Source organism: Notolepis coatsorum, assembly GCF_963971535.1.
Source record: "Notolepis coatsorum genome assembly, chromosome: 1".
NCBI lineage: Eukaryota > Metazoa > Chordata > Actinopteri > Aulopiformes > Paralepididae > Notolepis > Notolepis coatsorum.
Genome location: NC_140165.1, coordinates 49870625 through 49882194, shown reverse-complemented (window position 1 = coordinate 49882194; position 11570 = coordinate 49870625).

The window sequence follows — 11570 nt, the reverse complement described above, 5'->3', positions numbered from 1 at the left end:
TGAGGTGCAAGCAAAGTCGTAGTACCCTTGAATGAGTGCTCCTGTTAGAGTCTTCAAGGTATTCTTGTTTACCAGAGAGGAGATCCGGTACAGGAATCTAGTTCGTTGGTTGACTTAGTTTTATTACATTGGATCCCATTTTGTCAGAGGAAAGATTTGCCTCTATAGGATGGAACCCAGGTAGGTAATTTCATCTTTCCTTTTAAGATAAGATATTCCTTTATTGATCCCCTTGGGGAAATTCAGGCATCATAGCAGCAAGGGGGGGGGGGGGGGGGGTACAGGTAGTGAAAACAACACAAGCAGTGTAAACAAATAGGTCAATATAATTTACTATCTAACTAACTGAAATACATTTTCACAGTGTCACATAAGGTGCAGTATGCATAAGGTAGTGTTATAATTTACTATCTAACTAACTGAAATATACATTATTCATTATTCACAGTATCACAGTATCCACATAAGGTGCAGTATGCATAAGGTAGTGTTATTGTCCTACTTGGGTTCCTATTAGTTCTAGGTCGATGTCTGGCAGCAGTCCCTGCCCACTGTTGTGGAGCCTGATGGCCACTGGTATGAAGGACTGTCCGAGGCGGTTAGTTGAGTGTCGGGGGGGTATGAGTCTGTGGCTTCCTTGTCACCTTCACCTAATATGTTTTGATCTGGTCAGGTGCGCTGTCACCTAATATGATTTCATCTGGTCAGGTGCGCTGTCACCTAATATGATTTCATCTGGTCAGGTGCGCTGTCACCTAATATGTTTTCATCTGGTCAGGTCCGCTGTCACCTAATGTTAATATGTTTTCATCTGTGTCCACTGACCACTGACACATAGTGGGGGATGTTTTAAAAATATAATTTAATATATAATATAATATAATAATTTGTCTAAAAATTTGGTCAGCAGCCTCCACTGACACATACACACTTCCAACATGAGAACATTTTCACATCATCAACGGTCAAGGCTGTTGTCGGAAAGTACTGTTGTTGTCCAGCAGGGAGCACTCTGTCCTCTGGACTAGTCAGTAGTACCAATGCCCGTCTTGCGGTGATAGGGACACCGTAGGCTATAGCTGGGAGTGCCGTCCTTTGGATGAGATGCTAAAACCGAGGTCCTGACTGAATTCGGTCATTAAATAACCCAGGACGCCTATCGCAAAGAGTAGGGGGTTCCCCGACGTTCCTCGCCAAATTCTGTGACATCAAGGCCACCTATCATCCCTTCCCCTTAATTGGCTGATATCAATCCCTGTCTCCTGAGCCGTTCAGCCATTGTCAAGTCAAGTCAAGTCAAGAGTTTTAATTGTCACGGCATACAGGTATACAATGAAATGCGGGTGGTCTTGCCCGCAACGATGTGCAATACAGTGGTACATATAATAGAATCAAAAGAAGAAACAACATTGTGCAGTAACAGGTAGCAGGTAACATGGAGTGACATCTCGGTATCTGTACATAGTTATTTACAGAGCATATGGGACATGCTAGTTAGCTTTGGTAGTGCAATACACTGTTCCTGTTATTCTAATTTAAAGTGTCCTTTCCTTTGGCCATAAGTGTGCGTGTGTGCGACATGAGTGTGTGCCCGCTCATGTTAAAGTGTTAAGTGGCTGCTCGTGTGTGAGCGTGCACAGTGTGCGTGTCGTGTGTGTGTTCATGTGTGCTTGTGTGTGGACAGTTCAATGTTCTGAGCACTCAATGTTCATTGTTCATGGTTCTGATGGCCTGGGGGAAGAAGCTGAGCCTAAGCCGCTCTGTCCTAGTAGCTGGGGTTCGCAGGCGTCTGCCTGACCTCAGCAGCTGAAACAGGCTGTTATTGGGGTGGTGAGGGTCTTTCATTATCCTGCAGGCTCTGGATTTGCACCTCTTGTTGTATAGAACCTGCAGGGGGGGTAGTGCAATACCCGTGGTACGCTCGGCTGAGCGCACCACTCTCTGTAGGGCCTTCTTGTCCTGTGCCGTGCTGTTTCCATACCAGGCAGTGATGTTTCCGGTCAGGATGCTCTCTACAGCTCCTGAGTAGAAGGACTGGAGTATCTTTCCCGATACTCTGAACTTCCTTAACTGTCTCAGGTGGTAGAGACGCTGTTTCGCCTTCTTTACTACTGTGTCTATGTGTGTTGACCATGTCAGGTCCTCTGAGATGTGGACCCCCAGGTACTTGAAGCTGCTCACCCTGTCCACGGTAGCCCCGTTAATCATCAGTGGTGTGTGCGTCTCCTGCTGTCCTCTCCTATAATCCACGATCAGCTCCTTGGTTTTACCAATGTTCAGGAGCAGGCTGTTGTCCTGGCACCAGCGTTCCAGTACCTCAACCTCCTCCCGGTAGGCCTTCTCGTCGTTGTCCGAGATCAGCCCCACCACCACCGTGTCATCTGCGAACTTCACTATGGAGTTGGAGCTGAACTTGGCCACACAGTCGTGTGTGTAGAGTGAGTACAGCAGGGGGCTCAGAACACAGCCCTGGGGGGACCCGATGCTCAGGGTGATGGTGTTGGAGGTCTGACCCCCCACCCTGACCGCCTGGGGTCTTTCGCTCAGAAAGTCCAGTACCCAGGCGCTCAGGGCGGAGCTCAGACCTAGCTCGATCAGCTTGTCCACCAGTCTGGTGGGGACTATGGTGTTGAACGCTGAGCTGTAGTCAATGAACAACAGTCTCACATAGCCCCCCTTCTGACGGTCAAGGTGCGAGAGAGTGCTGTGCAGTACCTGGGAGACCGCGTCGTCGGTGGACCGGTTTGTCCTGTATGCAAATTGCATAGGGTCCATATCACTGGGGAGGGAGGCACAAATGTGGTCCTTGACCAGCCTCTCGAAACATTTCATGACCACAGAGGTGAGTGCCACCGGTCTGTAGTCATTTGGACATGCTGGGGAGGGTTTCTTCGGCACAGGGATGATGGTAGACATCTTGAAGCAGGCAGGGACCACTGACTCTGCCAGTGATTGATTAAATATGGCGGTGAACACAGGGGCCAGCTGGTTGGCACAGGTCTTGAGTATACGTCCTGTTATGCCATCTGGGCCAGCAGCCTTCCTGGTGTTCACCTGCATAAATGCTCTTCTCACACTGTGTTCCGACAACGAGAGAGCGTCCCCCCCCCCTCGCGGTTGCCCCCCCCCCCTCCACAACAGCCGGCGCGCCAGTGACGTCACTAGCCGGAGAGCCAGCAGCGCCACTGTCTACACCAAACCGAGCGTAGAAGATGTTGAGCTTGTCCGCGAGGGAGGCGTCGTCGCTCCCCATTGAGGGGGCGCTGACTTTATAGTCAGTTATTGTCTTCAGCCCCTGCCATAATCCTCTTGTGTCGTTTTGTGCCATTTGTGTCTCCAGTTTATCAGCATATGTCCTCTTAGCAAGTTTGACAGCCTTGCGTAGAGTATAGACTGAAGCCTTATACTCCTCCATGTTTCCTGACTCTCTACCCAGGTTGTAGGCGGTGGTACGAGAGTTCAGAGCTGCTCTAATAGTGCTATCCACCCACGGTTTCTGGTTTGGGAAAATCCGCACAGTTTTCCTGGGGACAATACCATCGGCTATTGTTGTGATGTAACTCACCACTGTTGTGTAGTGTGATGTGTGCCTGGTGCCTGTGTATGGCAGCCATTGAGCCTGCGTATCCCAAGGTTGGGTGCTACCAGTGGTGGTGAAGGAGGCAATTTCCACCCAACATTGTGGGGAGCACTTTGAGTGTCTAGAAAAGCGCTATGTAATGACCATTCATTCATTCATCATAGGGCTGTCATCATCACAGGACTTCCGGGGGCTGTCATCATCCGCCACCTGCAGCTCCAGGGGGATCTGCTATCCCCTACGGGTATAATTTGAAACGTCCCGATTCGATACCTTGCCATGATGACACTTTGTGGACAGCGCGGGTACTGAAAGTGCTTTTTTGCCGTCTCCAAGGAAACAGTGAACAGAGGACATAGAGCGAGAGCTTGATGTTGATTTGTCAATCAAGTCGTGTTTGGATAAGGCAGTAGTGATGGGCTGTAAGAGTACAATTCCAGCCGGCGTCTGGTCGACAGCTCACAACTGGAATACGCCCTCATATCGGTGCCTGGGATCAAACCTGTGGCATTACGGTTGCTGGGGAGCCTCTCTCTAGGCGATCTTGTAACCCACCATCCTGCCTCACAATTTCCTGAAAAGATTACCATGGTCTACGTTGTAATGCTTGGATATGTGTTGAGTATGAAAGCTCTGTCAACATGAACATAAGTGATTGGTGATATCTACAGCCTACAGGTCCACAGTTTTGCCATTATTGATGGTTGACCAATCGTGAACCTCTGCAGAAACCATATAACGCTTTGAAGACCCCGGTCCAGTGATGTCATCACCCCACTTCAAACATCTAACCCTGTCAGCTGCATCTCAGCCAGTAGACTCTACTGAGCTCCATTGCCATTGATTCATTTTCTACTATTTGAGAAAATAATTATAACCTGTACTTTTTGCCTTTCGAGTGGCTTCACATCTTTCATGTTTTGATACTTTCAAAATGCGATGCTTTTGTGTCCTATTTGAGCAATTTGTTCCGCTGTACTTTGTCATTCGAGTGGCTTTGCGTCTTTCTCGCTTTGACACGTTCATGATTAGATTAGCTTAGATAAAGATTAAAGATAAAGATATGTATTATCATTATACAGCACAAGTACAGTGCAACTAAAATAAGTTTGGCCTCTGACAGGTCTGACTAGGCCTACTAGATTAGATTAACAGGTCTGACTAGGCCTACTCGATTAGATTATATTAGATTAACAGATTTGACTAGGCCTACTAGATTATATTAGATTCAATTAACAGGTCTGAGTAGGCCTACTAGATTAGATTAGATTAACAGGTCTGACTAGGCCTACTAGATTAGATTATATTAGATTAACAGATTTGACTAGGCCTACTAGATTAGATTAGATTAACAGGTCTGACTAGGCCTATTCGATTAGATTATATTAGATTAACAGATTTGACTAGGCCTACTAGATTAGATTAGATTAACAGGTCTGACTGGGCCTACTAGATTAGATTAGATTAGATGAACAGATTTGACTAGGCCTACTAGATTAGATTAGATTAACAGGTCTGACTAGGCCTACTAGATTAGATTAGATTAACAGATTTGACTAGGCCTACTAGATTAGATTAGATTAACATATTTGACTAGGCCTACTAGATTAGATTAACAGGTCTGACTAGGCCTACTCGATTATATTAGATTAACATATTTGACTAGGCCTACTAGATTAGATTAGATTCAATTAACAGGTCTGAGTAGGCCTACTAGATTAGATTAGATTCAATTAACAGGTCTGAGTAGGCCTACTAGATTAGATTAACATATTTGACTAGGCCTACTAGATTAGATTAGATTCAATTAACAGGTCTGAGTAGGCCTACTAGATTAGATTAGATTCAATTAACAGGTCTGAGTAGGCCTACTAGATTAGATTAACAGATTTGATGAGGCCTACTAGATTATATTATATTAGATGAACAGATTTGACTAGGCCTACTATATTATATTATATTATATTAACAGATTTGACTAGGCCTACTAGATTAGATTAGATTAACAGGTCTGACTAGGCCTACTCGATTATATTAGATTGACATATTTGACTAGGCCTACTAGATTAGATTAGATTAACAGGTCTGACTAGGCCTACTCGATTAGATTATATTAGATTAACATATTTGACTAGGCCTACTAGACTAGATTAGATTCAATTAACAGGTCTGAGTAGGCCTACTAGATTAGATTATATTAGATTAACAGATTTGACTAGGCCTACTAGATTAGATTAGATTAACAGGTCTGACTAGGCCTACTAGATTAGATTAGATTAGATTAACAGGTCTGACTAGGCCTACTCGATTAGATTATATTAGATTAACATATTTGACTAGGCCTACTATATTAGATTAGATTAGATTAACAGGTCTGACTAGGCCTACTAGATTAGATTAGATTCAATTAACAGGTCTGAGTAGGCCTACTAGATTATATTAGATGAACAGATTTGACTAGGCCTACTTGATTAGATTAGATTCACAGATTTGACTAGGCCTACTAGATTAGATTAGATTAGATTAACAGGTCTGACTAGGCATATTCGATTATATTAGATGAACAGATTTGACTAGGCCTACTAGATTATATTATATTAGATGAACAGATTTGACGAGTCCTACTAGATTATATTATATTAGATGAACAGATTTGACTAGGCCTACTAGATTAGATTAGATTAACAGGTCTGACTAGGCCTACTCGATTAGATTATATTAGATTAACAGGTCTGACTAGGCCTACTAGATTAGATTTGATTAACAGATTTGACTAGGCCTACTAGATTAGATTAGATTAACAGGTCTGACTAGGCCTACTCGATTAGATTATATTAGATTAACATATTTGACTAGGCCTACTAGATTAGATTAGATTAACAGGTCTGACTAGGCCTACTCGATTAGATTATATTAGATTAACATATTTGACTAGGCCTACTAGATTAGATTAAATTAACAGGTCTGAGTAGGCCTACTAGATTAGATTAGATTAACAGGTCTGACTAGGCCTATTCGATTAGATTAGATTAGATTAACATATTTGACTAGGCCTACTAGATTAGATTAGATTAACAGGTCTGACTAGGCCTACTAGATTAGATTAGATTAACAGGTCTGACTAGGCATATTCGATTAGATTATATTAGATTAACATATTTGACCTGTCCTACTAGATTAGATTAACAGGTCTGACTAAGACTACTCGATTATATTATATTAGATGAACAGATTTGACTAGGCATATTCGATTAGATTATATTAGATTAACATATTTGACTAGGCCTACTAGATTAGATTAGATTAACAGGTCTGACTAGGCCTATTCGATTAGATTATATTAGATTAACATATTTGACCTGGCCTACTAGATTAGATTAACAGGTCTGACTAAGCCTACTATATTAGATTAGATTAGATTAACAGGTCTGACTAGGCCTACTAGATGCGATTAGATTCAATTAACAGGTCTGACTAGGCCTACTCGATTAGATTATATTAGATGAACAGATTTGACTAGGCCTACTTGATTAGATTAGATTAACAGGTCTGACTAGGCATATTCGATTAGATTATATTAGATGAACAGGTCTGACTAGGTCTACTAGATTATATTATATTAGATTAACAGATTTGACTAGGCCTACTAGATTAGATTAGAATAAATTAACAGGTCTGACTAGGCCTACTAGATTAGATTATATTAGATTAACAGATTTGACTAGGCCTACTAGATTATATTATATTAGATTAACAGGTCTACCTAGGCCTATTCGACTAGATTATATTAGATTAACCGATTTGACTAGGCCTACTGGATTAGATTAGATTAACAGATTTGACTAGGCCTACTAGATTATATTATATTAGATGAACAGGTCTGACTAGGCCTACTAGATTATATTATATTAGATTAACAGATTTGACTAGGCCTACTAGATTAGATTAAATTAAATTAACAGGTCTGACTAGGCCTACTAGATTAGATTAGATAAATATTAAAGATAATTATATGTATTGTCATTATACAGCACAAGTACAGTACAACTAAAAGAGGTTTTGCATCAGACGTGTCAGAGGTTCAGGTGCACAGCAGGGGAAAGCAACATAGTTTTTGTTCCCATCCTGTCTCAATTGTAGGGCTTATCTGTTAGTCTTATTTTAGCCTGCAAAACCCCATAATTTTCTTCTATAAAAATATGTTTGAAATTGTTCTGGGACATTAGTGCAAAAGAAAATATGATGGAAATAAAAGGCCTGTGAGGCTGGAGGGCTGTGGAAAGTTCTGGATCAATATGCAATCAGTAGCCTTTATGTTACCTGTCTGGAACTCAAGGAGATTCACTTGCTTGTGTGTGTGTGTGTGTGTGTGTGTGTGTGTGTGTGTGTGTGTGTGTGTGTGTGTGTGTGTGTGTGTGTGTGTGTGTGTGTGTGTGTGTGTGTGTGTGTGTGTGTGTGTGTGTGTGTGTGTGTGTGTGTGTGTGTGTGTGTGTGTGTGTGCGTGCGTGTATGTCTTGGTGAGAGTGAATTGTTTGCGAATGTTATTTCTAGTGTGTGTGTGTGTGTGTGTGTGTGTGTGTGTGTGTGTGTGTGTGTGTGCGTGTGCATGTTCATGCGTGTTTGTCATGGTGAGAATGAATTGTTTACAAATTGTATTTCTATACGTGTGCACATGTGCGTTGCTTGTTTGTGTGCGTGCATGTTGTTCAAGATTCAAGACGTTTATTTGTCACATACATACCAGGGCATACAGTGAAATGCGGGTGGTCATGCCCGCTTTGATTGTGCATTAATTCTAATAATAAAATAGACATAAAAAAAACAGATAATAAAAAGACGGGCATGATAAAATAGATCATATAAATTATGATACATTCCTGAGAAGGCACTGGGTCCTATGTACACTATACAATATACAGTTTTATAAATCTTTTATTTTAATTAATCTTAATTAATTAATTAATTTGATTTATTAATGTCATTATGCTATACTTATATCCAGTGTTGCGATGCTCATATCAACACAGGCTGCACGCACACTAATGACGCCACATGCACGCGCGCTCCCAGGCGTGTGCGCGCGCTCCCGCGCATGCGCATAAATGTTCCCTCGCATAAGGACAGACTAAAGACAGTGCCTAATTGCCTCTACGAATGGAATGTAACACCTGACGAGCGACCGGCGCTATTGATATGCAAAGTAGCCAGGTTGGTACCAGGGGCGGATTTAGGATTGTAGGAGATCCGGGGCTTAGCCCAGATGGTCCCCTTTTTTTATTTTATTTTTATTTTTTTGGCAGGCAAGGGGTGGTTTGGAGGGGCTCAGGCACGACCCCCTCCACGACAGATTTTTTTTTAATTTAATGAACCTGTACGTGCAATTTCCTGCAATATAGAGCCTTCAATCTTGACCAATAAAGCTGCTCTTTTCACTATAAAACTCAGTTGGTTAGATTTATATATTGGGGGGGGATATATCATATTTTCCATATAATCAAAAAGTGGTGGAGCAAGATTATACCTTTGCTCCCCCAAGTTCAATAGTGGGAGAGCAGAGATGCTCCGAATGCTCTTATGGCCAGGCGTCTATGATTCACTGATACAAAGTAAAATAGTGCAGTGCAATAAAATAGTTAGTAAAATAGAATAAAATAATGCAATAGTGCATTGCAATAAAATAGTTATCATAGTATTTAATCGGGAGGCCGGTAAGGAGTGCATTACAGTAGTCGAGTTGGCTTGAGATAAAGGCATGGATCTGGTTTTCAGCGTCCTTTTGATTTATAAATGGCCGTACTTTAGCTATGTTTCTAAGGTGGAAGAATTAAGTTTTTGTCAACTTGTTGATTGTGATTTAAAGCTTAGGTCTGAGTCTACCATAACACCAAGACTTAACTCACTCAAATACAGTTAGCAGCTGGATAGACCACAGATGGAAATTAGCTTCTGCTAAATCTGGTGCAAACATATTTTCATGTAACAATGATGAATTGTAAAATTGTCCCATGAGCAACGCATCGCTGCTTATATATATATATATACTATATCTAAACTATACAAGAACCACATCGGTTCTACCTTAAAGTGACCTTTATTTTCCTCATTCCTTTAAAGTGACCTTTCCATTTTGTTTAAAGCGACTGTCTGTGTGTTGTGTGCGTGTATGTGTGTGCTCATGTGTACTTGTGTGTTGAGAGTTCGGTGTTCAGTGTTCTGATGGCCTTCGTGTTACTGTGTGTGCATATAGTTGTACCACTGGAAGTCTATCAACCACAGTTAGTACAAAGAAGTACTAATTTCCCAGCCTCACAAGCTCTACTTCCCTGACAACACGATTGGGCAAGGAGTGATGTGAGGGTTTTGTGTAATAATATTCACTCCAAGCAGACTAATTGGTTGCTAGCGCTATAATAAATGAGATTCAAAACAATGGGAGTTGGTGTCCACTTTTCTCAGCGGGGTGTGGAACACAGGCGAGGGCTGTCAGCAAACAGATTGCTTGAAGCATAAAGTAGTGCTCCAGTCAGAACATCCTCATTACGCATTCTGATTGGCCGACTACATCAAAGCAACTCCCTTGGGTTTCAATCACTTTAGCTCCGTTTCGACCGCAGGGACTTTAACCAGGGATTAGATACATTTTGAGGAAAAGTTCTGGGACATCTTTCTTTACCCGATTTTCCCCCACAAGAAGCCCCTCCTCTGGGGATAGGACTTGGAAGTGCAGGAACTTTGGGGGTGTTGCTTGCGGTGCTGAACATTCTGATTGATTGAATCTTTTAGTTAGTATTGTGCTGTCACAACAGTTGCACGTTTGTAGGTTGTAAGTATTTAACGATACATTTAAGGTCCATATCGCCAATGTCATAATGCTTTCAACCAGGAAAGGCAAACGTGACATGCGCATTATAAACTGAGAAAAATCAAGTGATCTATGCACAAAAGCACACACAATAATTTAGAGATCGCTATTGCCTATTTAGGAGGCAACTCGGGCACAGAGAATATTGCACTCCAAACAATCTACAAACCCTGTTTGGAAATAGGAGTCGCCTGCACTTGTGTGAGTTGCCAGTGCATTGAGCGGGTCTGTTGCACAGTAGTATACTGTTCAATGTGTGGACCAATATATTGTAACAACCCTGAGTTTGGGGGTCATTGGTCTGTCACTCAGCACTCCGCCCTCTCGGGCTGGCAGCGACGCTATTGGCCGCGCAAGCCGCGGGGTGACAGAGGCTAGAGTGCAGGGGCTGACCTGGGGTAAAGGTATAAGAGGGTGTGGCACCTAGCGTGCGCTCTCTTGGTAGTATGACAGTAGCCGGTGCAGTATTAGTTTGAGCAACGAGAGGTGATGCACCCAGTAAGTATTGTGACTGTAACCCAAGAACTGTGAATGAACCATAACGTGAGAACTAACCCCCTGAGTCGGTGAGTCGTCAATAACGTGAAACGTTACAATATGGCAAAGAGTATGCAGGGAACAGTGTTGGAATATAACCGGATCAATGAATGTACTCAGGTTAAACACAATACACTCACGGCACACACATCCACATGTACACACTACTCACTTTAAACAAACACTCACCTTAACACCCACTTTACTCACTTTAGACACCTTTTAACCCATTTAATCCCAATGGTCACATTTGTGATACTTTTATTTTTTACTTCTAGAAGCTCTAGTCTAGATACAAAAAATAAACTTTCACAAGAAACAACATGTTGTCTACTTTCAAATTGTATAAAGGTCATGTGACTAGCTTGAATCATCACATGACCAGGCCAGTCTACTTCCTGTTTGTCCATGCAGGATGAAATGGCTGCTAGAACCATATCTATGGCTAGAACACCCCACAAAAAGAAGTAAGTACAACATCTTACTTTACAGATTAAACTATAGTATGTTGTATATGGGGCATTCTACCGAATTGGTTCAAAGTGCAGTTCCACAACAAGAAAAACTATTTAACAAAACAATTAAGTATTC